We start from the raw sequence: 20,759 nt of genomic DNA on the forward strand, positions 1-20,759 counted from the left end.
TTGTTCTTCCTGTGGGGTTGCAAATCCCTTCAGTTCCTTCAGTCCTTTTTTTACCTACTCCACTGGGGATGCCATTCTCAGTCCAATGGTTGGTTGAGAGCATCTAACTCTATTTCTCAGACTCTGGCAGAGCCTCTCAGGAGAAAGCTCTATCAGGGACCTGTCAGCGTGCACTTCTTGGCATCCATATTATTGTCTGGGTTTGGTTGGCTTCTTAATCAGATAATTATAAATCAGATCTTAAAATCCCCCTTGAAAATAATCTTACATGCTGTGTAGTCAAAACAAATTCATCTCCTCAGGAAAATCAGCCCATGCAGTACAGGTGAAAGGAGCAGGCACACCACCCCATGCCCAGAGCTGCTGTTTCTGTAAGAACCACGTTACCATCCTGTGCCTCCCCAAAACTCAATAGCATCCCAAATGTTTGGCAAAAAGCTGTCTTAAAATGATCCTGTGAAGCTCACTTCAATATCCTCCAGGCTTCTCTTGTGGAGACATAAATTTCAGCCAAGCCATTAGAGATGCAACACATGTGTGTAAAATGTATAAAGGCTGTTTGTCTTTAAAGTGTGTTTTGGTCAGTATGGAAACTTCACGAAAGGCTAAACATATGTAATCTAAATAAAATGTGCATACCCAGATCATTGCTCTTTTTGCAGAGACTCATCTCTACCCTATGCCCATTTCCTTACAAAGAGCTCATGGGCCCTCAACTTTTGTATTGCATCTCATCACTCAAGAAAATCCTGTTGCAATACACTGCTCCTAAAACTGCTTTCTTTCTAGAAGATTCCAGAAACTTCCCCAGCTGAAAGTAAACATGTTTTTCTAATGCCATCTTTCCAGCAAATGCTCAGAAAAAAAAATCTCAAAATCCAATGAGATATTTCCCAGAAACATTTCTGGGGTGCTTGCTCCTCTCTGAGGCTGGAAAAAGAAGATCTTCAAGAATTCTGCCTTAAAGAATCTTTCTGAAGGGAAATAGAGGAGCAGTGGATCTGGGGAAGAATAGAGGGGGGCAGCTAGGAGGGGTGAAGAGAAGGGAGGCTGCTGTTGGGACATGTATAAAAAATTAATTATAATAAAAACTTTCAAAAATGATACACACATACCCAGCATCTCTATCAAGCCAAGTGTAAAGCGATTCTTTTATTTCCACACGAAGTATATTGGTAAAATGTGGCACCTCATTTATAAATCCAAAGCAAATTAGTTAAATATCCTTTAAGGCTACCATTCTATGGAAGCAACCATCGTGTAAATGAAAACAGAAATGACATTTGCAGAAGGTCAAAGATAACTTTCCAACAGCTGTGCAATAGGCTCTAACCAAAGATGTAGAAATAAATATAACTTTCCCATAAGTCAGTATAATTCAGATCACAGTGAAAAGTCCTTCTTGATGTAAGTTGATCAAGATGCTGGAAAATGACAGAATTGGTGGCTGCTTAACCCAGGGACTCGATGGCAGAGCATTTCCATGTGTCTCCACTAGCTCAGCTCTGAATGTGACCTGAACAATCAGATGCAGAACTAAAACATCAGAAAACATTTACCCAGAGTTTCTCCTTTAAAAGAGTACCATTAAACAGAGCTAGTGCTCTGTGCCACAGGGAATGCACTCATTCAAAAAGACTAAATCAAAAAGATGTTAGCATTATGGATGTTTCTGGTGTCCACTTAATAAAGAGAGCCTTTGGGGAATAAAATATAACTCATCTAGTTATAAAATGTAGCCAAAAACCAAAATATAAAAGTGTACCCCCCAGAAGCAGTGACAGTTGGCTTACTCTGCTTCTTCCATAAAAAGGTTATTGAACAGCTGGGGATGCAGTGCAATCTATGAAGAACGAAGAAGAATCTCAAAGTGTAAAGAAATTAATTAATGAGTGAGAGGAAAGATTCCCATCTCGCCAATTTTGTCCTTCCAAATGTTGACACTGATCGTTCACATAAGTTGGGCAGACCATATAAAAGTCCAATGAGTCTCCTGATTAATGGTGTTGGGGGTCACAAAAATGGGGGATTTAACCAACTGTGGTCTTCAAGATACTAGGAAGTGGTACCTTCATTCCTTTTGATTTTAAAACCATGCTGATGTAAAAACTAAAACATTTATACATGAGGTCATTTCCTCTATCTAAGGTTTAACCTCCAAAGTCATCTAATTAAACAGTCTTCGAAGGGAAATGTGTGCTTTCATCCTCTAATATCGTAATTTACTAATCCATATTTTAGTTCTAGCAAAGAGAAGGATTGCGGAAGGAATGAAACAAGGTGCTGTAGGGTCTAGAATGGTGTGATCACAAGATCTAAACTGAGACTAGCTGGGAAAAGAGAGGTGTGAGATGTTCCTAATCTATTTGGGAAACACAGAAGGTCTACCAGACTTTTAATAGTTGTAATGGAAAGAGAACATGAGTAAGAGGAAAGACCTGGGCCTTTTCTGCCTGTTCTGACCTTTGTCCTAGGTCACAGCAGTCAATTCATAATCTAGGAAGCTTTACCTCCGGACCTAACAGCAACTTTCTTTTCTCTGTTCTATCCTCCCCACTGAAAAGTACCCACTGTCCCTCTCAGCAGGATGTTTTATGTAAAATGTATCCTACACAATGTTCTTGCCTAATTCCAGAAACTTCTCAGAACACTGTACATACCTTATGATGCACAGGAGCTCTCAGAAGTTGCTAAGTTTAAAGGTTAAATAATAGCGTAATGTATTATTTGACAGATTAAAAAAAAACCTTTAAAGCATAAGACATACTTCAGAAGTTTCATATGTAGATTAAACAAGAGGAATTGCTAAGATCCCCAATGGGTGCCTCTTAGCTCCATAATCTCCCCTTCACTTTTGCAGCTGTCTTGCTGAACAGGAAGTTCACTATTATACTACTATTGAACAAGTGACACTAAATCCTAGAGGGCACAGACTTTTATCCTTAAGATGGGTCTATTACTTTAAACTGTCTTAAGTTAAAGATCCTTTCAGACCTTCAGTGTCATTTTGGTGATTGTATTTGCTAAATAAATAAATAAATAAATAAATAAATAAATAAATAAATAAATACTCACCCCAAAGAGACAAAAATATGAAAGCAGGTTGAGTCTTTCTCTGTCCCTTTCACTGAGACCTCACAAAAATCACTCTGTGTCTCAGAATGCTGAACAGGCATCTCAGATTTTTGGAAAGAATTAAATGTCTCCATTACATTTTTCAGTCAAAGAAATTACTTTCATATCCTTTGTATCTATGATTCTGTTCAAACCAATTGTAGCTATTAAAGTCGGTCTTCTATTATGAAGCATTTTTAGAACACTGAGAAATCCCAGGAAAGACATTTTCACTGTTAATGCTAATGTTTTGTTTGGGGTTAACTGTCATTATGAAGATCATTTAGCTGAGATAATAACCAGAAGGATCCTTCCAATGGGATGGTCCTTTGTCCTGGCTAAGTCTGTTCTTTTGCCAGGGTGAGAAAATACCTCACACGCCAGGACAGAAGTGCTTGGATGTGCAGAGCCTCCCTCATTTCACATTCATGGGAGACTGAAAATGAATCTAGGTTATGCTGAGTAATTCTCCTGACAGACACCTGCTTTTAACATGCATGAGATAGTCCCCACTCTCATTTGCCCAAAGGGCATCAGTGGAGAGAGGGAAATGAACTTCTTCAGAGTAGCTTAGTCTAAGTTCTTACACAGTCAACACTATTAGAATTTCTTGAGTTTGAGGCATGAGAAACTGTGATGGATCAATTATAAAGAAGAAAAATATCTGTCAATATTTTACCTCCACCATTCAGCAAACATCGTAGGGAAATGGCTTAGAGCAATCAGCGGTGGCTGCTAATGGGATTCTGTATCCTAGTTGTTCTGACATCTTCTGATTGGGTGGGATCTGTGCGTATAATATGAGCAAATCCTAACTTTCTGCATAGTGTCATCTTGCTGATAGAGATAAGTCTTTACCTAAGAGACTTAAAAAATAAAGTAAAAATTAAAATTAAAAAAATTAACAATCAATGGAAAAATACTTTCAAAAGAGCGGAGCATTAGGAATGATAGAGACAGATAAGCTCAGGGAATAAAAAAATCTAGTACTAATAAGTTACTAAGACTTAGTGATAAGCAGTCTGCAAGCAGATGTTTGCAACTAACTCATTTCCTGTCGTTATTCTTTAACATGGACATGAAAGCAAGACACAAAAATACAAAGGATAGGAAAGAGAGAAGATAGAAGGAGGGTCAAGAGAGATAAGAATAAATATTAGTCAATTAGACAAGGAAGACAGACAAGGAAAATATACAGGGAGAATTCTGTCACTGAACAGATAATATATCCAAACTAAATCTTGTTGGATATTTCTCCATCTGTGAATACTTAAGGCTCACCTAAGGGTTTTTTTTTTTTTTTTTTTTTTTTTTTTTTTTTTTTTTTAAGGATGGTGGCTGAGAGGAGGGAGAACTTTTGTTTATTTGTTCTTTTAATGTTGTCAGTAAACCCTGAACACTCATATTTTCTCTTTCCTCTGGAAACTAATCTTAATTTTTCAGATGGCCAAAATCTATCCCTTATATTTGAAAAAAATATCGAAAAATAAAAGAGTTAACTGAAGAATAACAATTGCCTACTGATTGACCCCCCCCCAAAAAAAAAAAACATTAACCTCTTTAAAGTCTCCTTGGAGTTCAGGCATGAGCAGTGTTTATGGAAATCAATCCTGGTGAAAATCAAGACTAAGGATGTAGCCTCTGAAAACAAAAATCAAAACAAAACAAAAAACAAAAAACAAAACAAAAAAAAAAAAACGGGATAACCACAATGCTTCTCTTCTCCATACATGAAACATAAGACAAAGAAAGAAACTTACTGCTAGGTCACTGAGTCAGAGGCTCAACAGTAAGACTCAGACCCCAAACTTTGTGGTACATTAGGGGACAACTGAGGCCTCCCTAACTAGAGATGTTAAACTCATGGATTTTGTTGGAGCCATAATTTTGCTACAGTGTCTCACAATTCTATTCTAGCCTTAGATCAATCTGAAGATGAACTGTTGCTTCCTTATTCATGTACCTTAAATGTTCTTACAACATACATCTAGAATCTATGCTCATCCCCAAAGAATGCTCCATACATATGGAGAATATATGATATTGCTCTTGCTGATCTCCCACCACTGGGAACTACTGCACAAAACCAAGCATATGTTTTGCTTGCTGTATGACATTTTTACACATGTCAGTAACTGTATAAAAAGAATTTTCCTTTGAAGAATTTCCTCACCTTCCGGTTTCAGCCTGCACCTAGAGATGACCTTGTGCTGCAGCTCTCTAGACCCAGACCCTGCTGGGAGAGAGCTAGTTCCCTAGAAGTGCTGAAGCATGTAAGAGCACAGGAGAAATCAGCATTTCTGCTCTGTGGGTCCCGCCTGGAGCCCTCGGAACACAGGAACCGAGGAGCAGTCTGGGACAGGATACTTCAGGTTTCTGTCTGCAACCTGTGCTGACCCTGTGCCACAGTTATCTCTACCTCTCTATCTCTATCTCTAAATATATCTCTGTCGCTGTCTTTATCTCTATGTCTACTTTCTATTAACATAGATGGAGAAACCAAGGTATTTCATGACACAACCAAATTTACACAAAATCTTTCCACAAATCCAGTCCTAAAAAGCCCTACATAATAGATGGAAAACTTCAACAAAAAGAGGGAAACCAAACCCTAAAAAAAAGCAAGAAAGTAATTTTATTTCAACTAACACAAAAAAGATAGCCACACAAACATAATTTCAATTCTAACAACAAAAATAACAGAAAACAACAATCCCTGGTCCCTAATATCTCTCAACATCAATAGAATCAACTCCCCAATACAAAAAAAAATGGACTAACAGATTGGATATGTAAAGAGGACCCAACATTTTGCTACAGACAGGAAACAAACCTCAGTGACAAAGACAGACACTATCTCAGAGTAAAAGGCTGACAAACAAATTTTCAAGCAAATGGTCCCAAGAAAAAAGCTTGAGTAGCCATTCTAATGTTGAATAAAATTGACTTTAAAACAGAAGTTATCAAAAAAGATGACAAAGGACACTTCCTACTCCACAAAGGAAAAATTCACCAAGATGAAATCGTAATTATGAATATCTATGCTCCAAATGCAAGGGCAACTACATTCCATAAAAGAAACCTTACTAAATCTCAGAGCACACATTGCACCTCACACAATAATAGTTGGAGACTTCAACATACCACTCTCATCAATGGACAGATCATGGAAACAGAAACTAAGCAGAGATACATTAAAACTAACAGAAGTGATGAACCAAATAGATTTAACAGATATCTATAAAACATTTCATCCTAAAAAAAAAAAAAGAATATACTTTCTTCTCAGCACCTCGTGGTGCCTTCTCCAAAATTGGCCATATAACTGGTCACAAAATATGCCTCAACAGATACAAGGAGATAAAAACAATTTCATGCATCCTATCAGATCACCATGGACTAAGACTGGTCTTCAATAACAACAAAAACAACAAAAAGCCAACATAAATATGGAAGTTGAACAATGCTGTACTCAAAGATAAATTAATAAGGAAAGAAAGAAAGAAATTAAAGACTTTTTACAATTTACTAAAAATCAAGGCAAAAGATACCCAAATTTATGGAACACAATAAAAGCAGTGCCAAGAGTATAAAAAAAAAAAAAAAAAAACTGGAGAGAACATACACTGACATCTTGAAGCACACCTAAAAGAAGAAGAAGAAGAAGAAGAAGAAGAAGAAGAAGAAGAAGAAGAAGAAGAAGAAGAAGAAGAAGAAGAAGAAGAAGAAAAAGAAAAAGAAAAAGAAAAAGAAAAGAAGAAGAAAATGCACCCAGGAGTAGACCGCAGAAAATAATCAAACTCAGGGCTGAAATCAACCAAGGATCATCCATCATGATCAAGTAGGTGTCATCTCAAGGGTGCAAAGATGTTCAATATATGGAAGTTCATCAACGTAATCCACTATAAAAACAAACTCAAAGAAAAATAACTACATGATCATCTCATTAGATTCTGACAAAGCATTTGACAAAATTAAACACTTCTTCATTTTAAAAGTATTGGAAAGACCACAAATTCAGGGCCCATACTTAAACATAGTAAAAGCAATATACAGCAAACAAGTATCCAATGCCAAACTAAAGGGAGAGAAACTTGAAGCAATCCCACTAAAATCAGTTACTACAAAAATGACCACTCTCTCCCTACCTTTTCAATATAGTACTAGAAGTCCTAGTCAGAGCAATTATTACACAACAGAAGGAGGTCAAGGGGAAACAAATTGGAAAGGAAGAAGTCAAGATATCACTATTTGTAGATTATATGATAGTATACTTAAGTGACCCTAAAATTCCACCAGAGAACTCCTTCAGCTGATAACTTCAGCCAAGTGGCTAGATATAAAATTAACTCAAACAAATCAGTACCCTTCCTCTACTAAAAGGATAAACAGGCTGAGAAAGAAATTAGGGAAATAAAATACCTTGTTGTGACTCTAACCAAGCAAGTGAAAAATCTGTATGATGAGAACTTCAAGTCTCTGAAGAAAAACATTGGAGAAGAGCTTAGAAGATGGGAAGATCTCCCATGCTTATGAATTGGTAGGATTAATATAGTAAAAATGGCCATCTTGCCAAAAGCAATCCACATATTCAATGCAATACCCATCACAATCCCAGCTCAACTCTTCAAAGAGTTAGAAAGAGCAGTTTGCAAATTCATTTGGAATAACAAAAAATTCCAGGATATCGAAAAATATTCTCAACAATAAAAGAACTTCTGGGGTAATCACCTTCCCTGACATCAATCTGTACTACAAAGCAATAGTCATAAAAATTGTATGCTATTGGTACAGAGATAGGAAATAAAATCAGTGGAATAGAATTGAAGATCCAGAAATGAACCCACACATCTGTGGTCACTTAATCTTTGACAAAAGAGCTAAAATCATTCAGTGCAAAAAAAGGTAGCATTTTTAACAAATGTTGCTGGATCAATTGGTGGCAAGAATGTAGAGGAATGTGAATCAATCCATACTTATCTCCCTATACAAAGCTCAAGTCCAAATGGATCAAGGATCTCCACATAAAACCAGATACACCCAAACTAATAAAAGAAATAATGGGGAAGAGTTATAAACACATCAGTACTGGAAAAATTTTGCTTAACAGAGCACCAATGGCTTATGCTCTAAGATCAAGAATCAACAAGTGGGAACTCATAAAATTGCAAAGCTTTTGTAAGGCCAAGGACACTGTCATTAGGACAAAATGGCAACCGACACATTGGGGAAATATTCTTACCAATCCTACATCTGATAGAGGGATAATGCCCAATATTGCAAAGAATTCAAAAAGTTGGACTCCATAGAATCAAATAATTCTATTAAAATGGGGTGCAGATCTAAACAAAGAATTCCCAACTGAGGAATATCGAATGGTTGATAAGTACCCAAAGAAATGTTCATTATCCTTACTCATTAATACAAATCAAAACAACTCTGCGATTTCTACCTCACAACAGTCAGAATGGCTAAGATCAAAAACTCAGGTGACAGCAGATGCTGGTGAGGATGTGGAGAAAGAGGAACATTCCTCCACTGTTGGTGGGATTGCAAACTGGTACAACCATTCTGGAAATAAGTCTGGCAGTTTCTCAGTAAACTGACATAGTACTAGCTAAGGACCCAGCTATACCACTCCTGGGCATATACCAAAAATATGCTCCAACATATAACAAGGACACATGTTCTACTATATTCATAGCAGCTTTATTTATAATAGGCAGGAGCTGGAAAGAACCCGGATGTCCTTCAACAGAAAAATGGGTACAGAAAATGTGGCACATTTACATAAATGGAGTACTACTCAGCTATTAAAAATAATGAGTTCATTAAATTATTACGAAAATCTAGAAAATATCATCCTGAGTGAGGTAACCTAATCACAAAAATATACCCAATGGTATGCACTCACTGATAAGTGGATATTAGCCCAAATGCTCGGAATACCCAAGATACAATTCACAGACTATGTGATGCTCAAGTAGAATGACTTAAGTGAGAATATTTCAGTCCTTCTTGGAAGGGGAAAAATATTCTCAGGAGGAAATATGGAGACAAAGCTTGGAGCAGAAACTGAAGGAAAGGTCATCCAGGGACTGCCCCACCTGGGGATCCAGCCCATATTCAGCCACCAAACCCAAACAATATTGCTGATGCCAATAAGTGAATGCTTACAGGAGTCTGACATAGCTGTCTCCTGAGAGGCTCTGCCAGAGCATGACAAATACACCGGCAGATGCTCACAGCCAATTATAGAACTAAAAACAGGGTCCTTAATGGAGGAGTTAGAGAAAGAATTAAAGGAGTTGAAGAGGTTTGCGACCTCATAACAACAATACCAATCAACCAGAGCCCCCAGAGATTAAAGCATTATCCAAAGAGTACACATGGATGGACCCATGGCTCCAGCTGCACATGTACAAAAGGATAGCCATGTTGGGCATCCATGTGAGGAGAAATTTTGCAATAAATATTAAAAATATTTTAAAAGTTTATCTCTTTATCAGCCCTGAGGTCTCACTCCTCAGGCCCGGTTTTAGGTCAGAGCCGAGCGCACCTCTGGTGCCCTGTCTGAGCCACCACCACAGCCCAACTTGTCTGCCCAGCTCCCTTCCCTGGTGGTTTTCTACCGCCTGTTCTCTGCCTCTGTCCCAGGGTGTCTCTCTACCCCCAAATCCCACACAAACACAACTCTACAGGCCAATAGCTTTTCATACAGGTTTATATGTTCAACTCTCAATCCACAAACTACGCAGTAAGATTATGTCAAATAGACAAAGATACAAACTGCCCTTCTATATGAAATACTAGACCTATAAAATCCTTAATGTTCGTAGCTATTTAACGCCAATCAATATCACCTGGGTCTAGCTGGCCCTTGGGAACCTCTCCATCTTGCCAAAACCTCCACCACCTGCCTGAACTTAGACCTCTCTTCCCTCTACCTCCCTCACCCTATCCAGTCACTGGCTTTCCTTTATTTTACTAATTAAAATAGGAAGGTTCATATGAAGTCACCTCTTGAGTACATGACTGGGCAGCCCTTCTTGGGGAAGTGGAATTAACATTAAAATACAAACAGCTTCAAGACACTCTACAGAGAAGCCCTTGGTCCTGCCAAGGCTTGATGCTGAAGTGTAGGAGAATGTCAGGATGGGGAGGGGGGAGGGGGTGGGTGAGTAGGTGAACACCCTCATAGAAACAGACGGAAGGGTGATAGGATAGGGGATATGGAGGGGAATCCAGGAAAGGAGATAACATTTGAAATGTAAATAAAATATATCTAATAAAAAATTTCTTTAAAAAAAGAAAAATATCCTCAGGTTTTAATAAGATACACTGTTAAGTTTGTTAAGCTGTTTAAACTGAACACTCAATACCACTTACTCTCTTCTTCTTCAGAACTCCTCTACCCAAAAGACACTAGGACATGCAATTAACCTTAACATCGCTAGCCTAAAGCACAGAACCTCTTGAGTCAGCTCACACCTCTAGATATAAGACTTGTCTATGTTTTTTAAAAGGCTATCCTATCCTCCGTCTATTCAAAGCACTTTTTAGAAGGCTGGAACAATGTCCTAAGAAGCCAGTCATGTATGTGATATCTAAGTTGAATAATTCTGTCTCATCCAAACACCAGATTTCTACTTTTTCTGCAGCCATGGGTTACAAAAGAACAGAACAAACACAAATTGACTAGAACCCTAGTCACCCAATGGGGAAAAAAAAATCACATAATGCACAGTAATGATTGGATAATCAGCATGTGTGATCTTTCTGTGGAGCAATCAACATGCCATTATCACTGTTTGGGGATCAAGAGATGCACTAACAAAGAAATCGGTTTCCCATGCTAACGGGGTGATATGAGTTTGGCTTCGAGAAGAAAATAACCAATTTCCCACAATTTAATTATTACCCATTACTCTAATGGCCTCTTCCCTCCTAGCAAGAGGAGAGCCTGGCAAGAGTTGTGATGATGTATCATCAAGTAATTAGGTCTCTGCAGGTCTGAACAATGTGGCGACAATAATAGAGGGTGGATTAAATGCATTCATGAGTTTGGGAAACAAGGCTTATATAAAAGTGCATGCTCTATACTTGACTAAACTAAAGATGAAACTGAAAACTCTGGCAGTGACATGTTTTGGATTTTGATAACTCTTCCCAATTACATTTTCAAGCAACTTCTTGCTTTGCTTCATAAAGCATGTTTGTTTGGGTTTTGTTGTTGCTGTTGTTGTTGCTACTGCTGCTGCTGCTATGACTACTACTCTTTGTTGAATTCCTATTTGTTTATGAAGCTTTCCTTCAAATAAACAAAATATTTTTCTGAACGTTAAAAAATAAATCGGTGCCTTGTCCTGTCATCATAACAGAGGCTACCTTCAAGAAGCAGATGTGAGCAGATGCAGAGACTGGTCATACTTGTGCATAATATGAGAGAAAGAATCTAAATCAGAGGTCTCCATTGGGTCACCTTCCCTTTGGGTTGGTGGAATTCTGAGAGGAGGGAGTCAAAAGATTGTAGGAGGGGGTGTGGGGAAGGGAGGACTTCGGGAGAATCAGCTAAGCAGTGTGTATATGGACTCACAGAGACTGAACGGGAGAATCAGCTAAGCAGTGTGTATATGGACTCACAGAGACTGAAGTGGCAAGCCTGGGGCCCGCAGCAATCTCTTTCTATATGTTGAGGCTGTTAGCATTTGTGGAACTCCTAACTGTAGAACCAGGTATTTCTGACACTTTTGCCTCTCTTGGGATTCTTCCTGTTGAGGTTCTTTGTCCAGCCTCAATGTGAGGGCTTTTGCTTAATCTTATTTTATTTGATCATGTTTTATTATATTATCTTATTTTGTCATGTTTTGTTCTTGTCTCTTGGAGACCTGCCCTTTTCTGAAAGGAGAGGTTATGAATTCAAGAGAAAGGGGGTGGGGCTGGGAGGAGTGGAGGGAGAGGAATCTATGATTAGGATGTATTGCGTGAAAAAAGAATCTGTGTTCAATTTAAAAAAGAAAGAAAGAAAGAAAGAAATGTGCTGCTCCACTTTTTGATTCCTTTTCACAACCTCCTTCACTCCTTTGTACACTCTCTCCATCCCAATTTGAAAGCAGAGTTAACATTCTGTGAGAGGAGGAAGTTTTGAAAAGTAAAAAACTGAGTAGCTTTGTCTGCACCAGTTAGGAAAAATGCAACTTTTTGCTGGGTACTCTTGCCTGTGTGGTCTAGCTTTTCCTGAAATATTTCTTGTTTTGTTTGCTTAGTTTGTTTCTTGTTTTGTTTAGGTTTTTTTTTCTTTTTTTCTTTTTTTTTTTTTTTTTTTTTGGTTATTGTTTTTAAGGGGTTTTTGGTGGTAGGGAGGGGAGAGGGAGCTGTATTGGTAATGATGTTGTTACTTTTTTCAGCTTTAAAAAAAGTCCAAGTCTGTCAGCAGGCATTTTTCTTTTTGAGGAGCATCAAAAAGTTAATAGCAAACCTTCTGTCCTCACCGGAGCCATTTTCTCGGTGATGTTGATGCTCAGTGTACTTCCAGGAGGGCTAGTGACTGGGAAGACTGACCATACAAAACCTGTCCTGAACAAGTCGGCAGCTTGAATTTGACCCGTTTTGTTACCAAACCTGAGTTCTATACCAGATTAAGACTAGCTACATAAGTTGGTGGGTTATTTTCCTTCTCTCAGTATTAAAGCTGTGTAGCTTAACAGTCAAAGCAAACTCCCGGGCTGGCTTTGCATGTGTACATCTTTGAGCAAGTTCTTAAATGACTTTTTGCCTTTGTTTCCTTTTCTATGTATGGAAATGATGGTGAAAACATCAAGGATCTGTTTGAACCAAAAGCTCCAAGGACAAAGAAGGACATTGCTATCACACACAGTCTCTCCCAACATCCCTGTACTCCCCTCTTGATATTATCCCACCCATAGACCCACTCACCTGTAATTGGTTTGGAGAAAACAGGCTACAGAAAACTGAATGGCTCATTTTTGCCTTCAACTAACCGCAACTCTACTAAAATAGTTATAAATTGGTTCATGTTTTAAATCAACACGTATCCTAGTCAGGTCTATAGAGAAGAATACAGTGAGAATATTATAACACATTAATATTTTGTGAAGCTTTTGTTTCATTCTATGTATCCATGTGTGCATTAACATAGGAATTTATAAATAATGCAGATCACAGAGTTGAATGCTTGTTTGCCATGGTGCACTGTGAAAAATATAGAAGATGTTACTGTTCAGCTAGTGGGAATTGTTACTTTCCTTCCTCTAAGGTCAAATGGAATCAATAAGCATCTAGCCGTTATCTAAGCTTGCTGGAAACCTTCCTCTCAATGCTCAGACATATGAGAGTATGAATTGTATGACAATCGCAGAAGGAATTAGATAGACATGCTATCAAATGTTACCAAAGTCATAGTGATATTTTACCAAATAATTAGAAATAGAAATTGAAAGAAATTAGTGAGTCAATAATTCCATTTTTAATTACAAATAAAGTGCTTGTTCCTATAGACAGTGAGTGCTTCATAGTGTATTGCAAAGATAGCCTCCACCACTGGAGTAATGTTTGTAATGAGTAACCCTACAGTACCATATTTAGCTTTGTACACATAACAACTAGGCATTATGAGTTCACATACTAAGAGTTCATAATTCCTGAACTAAAAGTTTTGGGTGGGTGTTATTTCTTTCATTGTTTTGGTGTCATCTGTGACACTCTATTTCCAAATACATGATGATGAACTTGCAAGAAGTATTTATAGACACCTTCCAAGTCAAGCTAATACAATCTTTGATCTGAAGTGCACAGAAGGGACAACCATGTGTGTGTATAGACTACACAGCTGTACCTCCTAACATCAGCAGTGAGATTGCCACAAATACTTGGTGGAAAGACCCTATTGCTGAAGACACTACATACACTGGTAACAGGACATGGAGAGGTTAAGTCACTACTTTCCATGAAGCTTCCTGTCTGTTGGGCAGCTCTCACAGTATTAGAAAGTGCTATGCCAGCTACAGGGAGAATGTTATCGACAGACTTACCAGTAAAGAATCCTGAAAACTACAATAATGACCAGCATGGCAAGATATGAAGGCCAAAGATGCACTGGATCCTTGAGCAGAACTTCCATCTTACGAAGGCCAGATCACACTCTTCAGAACTCAGATTCCCACCCTCTTCATGAAATCCAGACAAAGTCTCTATTTTTCCTTGCTTTCAAAAGCACATATGAGGGCTCTCATTTTCATCTACTTTGTTGTCTACTATCTGTGTGTCTAGAGCATTTCTCCCTTAGTCCTTGAAGATAACAATGAGCCAGAATCAATAATCGTGGAAAACTCCTTCTAATTTATCTTTTGAGAACACAAGCTTTAGGAATTAGCCCCCAAGGATGCTAGCTTTCCTCAGACGCTCTGGAATATTTCTCAATAGTTAAAGACAAGGCGTCTATAAGGAAGTAAGTGCTGAGAGTACCCATAATTCCACTTCCCAGGACCAAAATTTGGATTTCCTAGTTTGATAGACTATAGATGTCTCCTCTCTAAAATACTTATTTACTTTTATTTTATTTTATATGTGTGAGGTTTTTTTTTTTTATTGAAAACAGTTTGGGGTGGCCACATAATATATCCTAACCATGGTTTCCACAGCCTCTACTCTTCATTTTACTCCACCTCCCTTCCCAACTGGATCTATATTCTGTTTATCTTTAGAAAACAGACATCTACAGAGAAATAATAAAATGAAGTTTAATAAGATTTAAAGAAAAAAATCATGTCCAAATAGGACAAAACAAACAAGAGGAGAAACAAGGCCAAGAAAAGGCACAGGAAGCAGAAACAGAAACCCACTTATTGACATGCTCAGGATCCCCTAAAGCCATAATAAGGAGAGAATAAAGAATAATTTGGCAAGGCTGTTAAGAGGAAGAAAAGATAGGCATTAGGAGAAATAAAAAAGGAGCACTTAGTGGACTCTTTGATAATAGACAAAAAGTTGGGGGGGCAACAAATCATTAAAGTGGAAGAGAACTATACCTCATAGGTGAAAATTGATGCTGGAAAATTCTCAGAATCTTTCTCATTGCTTTAAAAGATTCTCTAAAGTTTCAACTTCACCAAAATCAGTAAGAAGAGCTTATTCCAGTTATCTCATGCCTACTTGTCTCATCCCAGAACATAACACTCCCTACTGCAGCAGCAGCACCACCCAGGGACATTAGGTCTGGGTATAAAAGTGATCACAGTAAGCAGCCCTTAAAGGAATTGGAATTTTAACATTATTTCCTCCTCTCAGAATAACATGGAAGTGCAAATCTGCTGGGCAAGTCAAATGCACATAAGAGATCCATGTGTTTAGGTCTTCAGGAACATTCTAGAGCAAAAACTGGGAGAACTTGCAGCAGATAAAGCCACTGCTATTAAGTACATTTTCCAAAGGCCTTTCACCACATTTGTATTCTTGAACAAGTAAAAGATGATTAGAGAAGAAACAAACTTGTCCATTGAAACAATACCATACACTAAAGAAGGAAATATGGACAGGTCCAGTCATCATTTTATTTTATATTTTCTTATTTAGTATGTTTGTGCACGGCACATGTATGAAGGTCAGGACAATTGTGGGAGTCAGTTCTTTCTCCTGTGTTAGTACAAGGGGCTAAAGTCAGCTCATTAGGCTTTGCAGAAAGTGTCCTTTCCGACTGAGCCTATTCTTTTAACTTAAATGCATACTTGTGATTATATTTAAGCTGGGATTTTCATAGAAAAGAAAATCAAACTTATTTTTTTCTAATTGATGAATGTTTTTATATGAAGACCATGCATAGACACACATATGCAGCCACAATTCAGAAACAGAGTTGAACTTGGATGATTGCTGATTTCTGTTTTGCAGAAAACAGGGATATGAGAATGCTTTGTCAAGGAGACTAGTTGTAGGGATTAAACCTTTAAAGATAATTGGAATTATGAAAATAATAGTAAATAAGGATGGGTGGAATGCTCTTAAACATCTTACCCAACCATTCAGGTAATGTAAGAACACTTTTATAACATCCTCAAATATCAGCTCTCCTGCTCTGAACAAGCAATATGATTTCAAAAATAGAACATTTTTTTCTTTCCAGCCAACCTTCATTTGCACTTCATTTTCTTTCATATTTACTCTGTATTTAGCCAAAATCTATTCTCTTGTAAGTTTGCTATAAATCTTAGCCTTATTTTATTAATTATATTTTAATTATATGTTTTATTAATTAATCATGTTACTTGACAGTTTCATATGTGTGTATAATGAATTCTGGTCACTCTCGCCTCCCACCCTCTCTTATCCCCTTCCAGTTCTCTCCCTCTGGTGAAAATCTAGATACCATGACAAGGAAAATTATAGAAGAAAGAGTTTATGGATAATAACAGTTTCGAAAGGTTAGTTTAGTCCTTGAACAGCATGGTTAGGAACAAGGCAGTAGGCATGAAGGTACAGCAGTGGAGCAGAGCTTAACCATGAGGCAGAGGAAGAGTTAATTGGGAATGGGCATGCCTTTTCATTCCTCACAGACTGTGCCAAGTAATACACCTCTTCCAGCAAGTCCATACCTCCTAAACACTTCCTGAACCTTTCCTCCAACTAGAGACTAAACATTCAATTATATAAGGCTATTCTGATTAAAACCACCACATCAAGGTATCAGATCAGCCAAAGGCTAAGAAAATTGTGTAAAAAGTAGCACCCTTACTTGTTGTTAGAGAAAATATAAGCTTGTACAGTCATTGTGCAAAACATTGTGAAAGTTCTTAAAAAATCTAGACATAAAACTGCCATGTGACCAAGCACTACCACTCCTGACCCATTCTTCAGAGATCTTACTGTACATTACTGCAGGGACACTCGTTCACCCACGTTCACTTCTATGCTAGTCACAATAGCTAAGAAATGAAATCAGACGAAATATCATCAACTGATAAATAGATAATAAAAACAGGGTATGTATACACAATGGAACTTGAGTCAGCTGTAAATAAAAACAAAATTCTGAATTTTGCAGATAAATGGGTGGAGCTGAAAACAATGATAGTTAGTGGGGTAACCCAGACTCAGAAGGCAAAATGCTACATGTTCTACCTCCCAGGCCCATCCATCATCTTACCTTCCATTTTCTACTTTTATGTACTTATCTTGGAGTACCTATAGAAATAAAAAGAATAGAAAGAGAGCATTGAGAAGATGGTTAAGAGAGAAGAGACAGTAGAATGTGTGTAATGTGAAAGTAGAGAAGGTCCATGCTAGAGGCATCACCCCAGTCATTAGCCACATGCTAGAGGCATCACCCCAGTCATTAGCCACATGCTAGAGGCATCACCCCAGTCATTAGCCACATGCTAGAGGCATCACCCCAGTCATTAGCCACATGCTAGAGGCATAACCCCAGTCATTAGCCACATGCTAGAGGCATCACCCCAGTCATTAGCCACATGCTAGAGGCATCACCCCAGTCATTATCCACATGCTAGAAGCATCACCCCCAGTCATTAGCTACATAGTAGAGGTATCACCCCCAGTCATTAGGTCCATGCTAGAGGCATCACCCCATTCATTAGGTACATGCTAGAAGCATCATCCATAGTCATTAGGTCAATGATAATCAAAATAACTTAGAGGTTTTATCTTACCCAGCTGACAGTTCAGCATTGATAATGATCTATCCTAGGCTAAGCCTCATAACTAAATATTTTATAAATATTAATGACACACTCACAGGACTGTTTGCATGTCTGTAAAGTTACATTTAGCTTAAATTACTTCCAATAGTATATTGAAATTTTTAATTTTTTAATAAGGGTCTTACATTTTCCTTTTGTGCTGAGGTCACAAACTATGTAGTCAGTGCTAAATTTTATCATCTATGAAGGGAGGGATGTAGAACAGAGTTCTTCCTTAATGCCACATCACAGTGTGCAGCCAGGCATTTGATTCCCTTCTAAATATTTTATATGAATAAATTTCCATCTAATGTTCAGTCTTAACAATAATCTTCTGGTAAAATGTTTCACAGACTGTTGAACACTACTGAGACACTCCGTTTTTGAAATTTTAACAGAAGTAGCATGAAATATTCCATCTTTGTTTCATAAAGGGGAAAACGTGTATGTGAGACAAAACTAAAGAGAAGAAACATAAAAGATTCTTGAGAGGAAACAAATGGTTCTGAAGTCAGCTGACTGCATCAGAATGATCTTAGCCTAAGAGGTAGACAAGAAAAGTGCATTAGTGTGCTGTTTCGTTCCTCTGAGCGACAGTGCTCCATCCCATGAGAATACTCGGGGGATTTTTACAGTGTAAGGGCTTCCCACTGAATTTAGTAATTCATTACCATTGTAAAGTTGTTGAGAAGTGTGTGTGTGTGTGTGTGTGTGTGTGTGTGTGTGTGTGTGTGTGCCGCATGTGCATGCATTCATTTCTTCTGTCTGCTCCTTACAACAAAGTTCAAAAAAAATCAATATTTTGTTGCATTAAATTTCTGAGGCTCTGAAGCTACATTAAGGTCCCAAGAGGTGTTTTACCTACTGTAAGTTTATCTTCATTTCTGCTAGTAGGTTCAGATTACTGACTTTGCAAAGGAGACCCAAAAATAATCACGTCAGTAGATATGACTCAAACAATTCTTTATTTTTCAGATTTCTGGACGGACCCTTTGTTTTTTGTTGTTGTTGTTTTGGTTTTGGTTTTCACTTTATCAAAATACTGAGTTTATTTCACATGTATGTTTTTGTCTCCCTACCATTTCCACATCTGACCAGGACTATCACTATGTCCTACTGTAACATTCCATGCATACTTAAAACCAAGTAAAAGGTGGGGTTCCATCCGTGAAAACTAAACAGGCATTTTAGACAACACATTCTTGGCAATTGAACCTGGACAATATTTATTAGCATTATAATATTAGCTATTACAGAAGTAACATAAGACAGAATATTTCAAACTGTTTAAAACATTTTCTTAAAGAGACTTCCTCCACTGCCAGAGATCTTGAATAGCCTCCTGGTCAGTCATCCAGAAACAATTCTTCACATAATTAATGAACTTGGCTTCCACTTTGGGAAGAGAACCACGTTTTTCTATACTTGCTTGCATTTTTGCCTTAATGTCTTCTACAGAATTAAGTCCTTTGGGTGTTTTAGGAGTTTTTTTCCTGTTTTTTTGAAGGACTCTTGACCCTTTGATCTTAGTGTTGATGGTTTTAAGTGTTTTCCATTTTGGTTTGATTTTTGTGCACTTTTGGCTGGGGAATCTCATACAGGTTTCTTCACTGGAAACTTTTCTTCAGTTTCCTCTTCATCAAAATTATCATCATCTTCATCGTCCTCATCATCCTCATCCTCATCCACTTCATCAAGTTTTACTTTTTCTGTGGGACCTTGTTACCACCGCCAGGAGCAGATCTCTTTCCAGACATGCCTAAGAGTTTTACGTCCTCCTCATCTTCATCTTCTTACTCTGCATCTTCCTTTACAGCTACTAGGTGCTGTGCATGTGCACAGGCCCCGAACCCCACTTCAGCCTTAAGACCACAGGTGGTGTAATTTCAAAGCCCTCTAGGGAAACTGTTGGTTGTGCCGACATTTTCAAAGTTGCCAGTGTTACTTTAATTGGACTGCCTCCATAGTCCATTGCTTCTGCCTCTATGACGTGCAACTCATCTTTTGCCCCCGCCCCTAAACTGGCCGCTCTTAATGATGACTGGTGCTCATTTTCATCAATATCCACCTTAAAGTGATAGTCTTTGTCAGCCTTTAGTTCACAACCAAAAGGTAGTTCTGAGGCCTGAGAGGGCTCATGTCCATATCCACTGAGTCTTCCATGAGGTGGAGGCGCGCACTTCGGTGTGGGAAGAGCCGGATGAAAAACAACTGCGACTGTTCCACAGAACAGAAGCACAGGACAGAATTCCTCCAAGCGACCCTTTGTTCTTATCTCCAAAAAATGTGAGGTAATAGTTTTAGTGATATCATTATGGTATAGCTTTTCCTAAAGGGTCCCCTTCCTAGCTATCAAATATTACTATAGGAGGAGATATATTTGCAATTCCTACATCAAAAGTGTTTTATAAGTAATTCCTATAATGAAATTATATTTTAAATGACCAAATATACAAAGACTGATATTTCTTCTATATGCACATTGTCCTAATTACTGGAAAAAATCTGTTCGTTCCTTGCAACATTTTTTTTTAAATCTTATCTGCCATTAAAACTCAGATAAAATTCTGCAAGTTATAACTTATTCCTATAAAAAATTTGGTAATACTTGTAATCATTGATAGTTTATCTTGGAAGGTGGTATTCATCTGTTCATTGAAAACTATCAAATTAATGAAAGCAAGTCCTAAATTTAGACTCTGGATGTTTATCAGAGCCCCACCTCCTTGTGGTCTCCGGTAAGCTATGCACATTAATTAACTCCATTTTCCATCTTTCTTACAGGGATAATACCTAATTTGCTTGAAATATAATATATACTCTTGGGATGGTATGTAGACCATAGTACAATTCAAAAGCATCACTTATATTATTAATAGAATCACTTTTCTTCCACTATTTTAGTGGTTTCATTCTTATCACCTTCTTTCTCTT

The 20,759-nt window shown here is 37.8% G+C and overlaps 1 pseudogene across 1 annotated transcript; it reads right to left on the minus strand.

Annotated features, from left to right (window-relative positions):
- Positions 1-19,125: 19,125 nt before the first annotated feature.
- Positions 19,126-19,988, minus strand: LOC308433980 (nucleophosmin-like; annotated as a pseudogene). Its single transcript has 2 exons — positions 19,428-19,988; positions 19,126-19,343 (listed from the first exon to the last, which is right to left on the minus strand). The product of its transcript is annotated as a nucleophosmin-like (transcript).
- Positions 19,989-20,759: the final 771 nt, after the last annotated feature.

The sequence above is a fragment of the Micromys minutus genome, assembly GCF_963924665.1.
Source record: "Micromys minutus genome assembly, chromosome: 21".
NCBI lineage: Eukaryota > Metazoa > Chordata > Mammalia > Rodentia > Muridae > Micromys > Micromys minutus.